The sequence below is a fragment of the Ambystoma mexicanum genome, chromosome 9 (genome assembly GCF_040938575.1).
Source record: "Ambystoma mexicanum isolate Mex_15411 chromosome 9, UKY_AmexF1_1, whole genome shotgun sequence".
In the NCBI taxonomy this organism is placed as follows: domain Eukaryota; kingdom Metazoa; phylum Chordata; class Amphibia; order Caudata; family Ambystomatidae; genus Ambystoma; species Ambystoma mexicanum.
Genome location: NC_090931.1, coordinates 866,532,825 through 866,533,403, shown reverse-complemented (window position 1 = coordinate 866,533,403; position 579 = coordinate 866,532,825).

Sequence of the window (579 nt, the reverse complement as noted above, 5' to 3'; positions counted from 1 at the left end):
AAGAAGAACAAGGAAAAGGGGGAGCAACTTTGTTGAGTACCTCAATCAAGGGTGTCTCTAGAAATCATTATTGGATGGCGGTGACACAACAAAAAGAGGGAGGGTACCTGAACCACACAATCCATGTGCAACGAATTAAACGTTGTCATATATACTTTATTTCGTGCAGAAATTACCATAGTTTACAAATTCCACAAGTGAGCTAATAAAAATAATTCTGCCTGTTTTGGCTCTGGAAATGAGCAATGTTATTTTATACGGTGCAATAGTTTTAAACGCTGTATGAGTAGGCATTTTATTAAGCATCCACTAAACTTAAAAAAACTTGTAGGTGATAGCAATTTTGGGAGTTCTGGAAATAAAGGAAAGAGAGCGACGTGATTGACCCCAGATCGCATCATTCGGTGAAGTGGGGAGCTGAGATATGAACCAGTGATCCTGGTGTCGAAGCTTGCAGTTCAGCCCAGGGATCACATTTCCTTTCCTCTGTAGCTTCACACAAATGTACATCGTTTGTACAGCACTAAATCAGATGCTAAACCAGACTGACAATAAATAAGATCTCATTACACACACAAA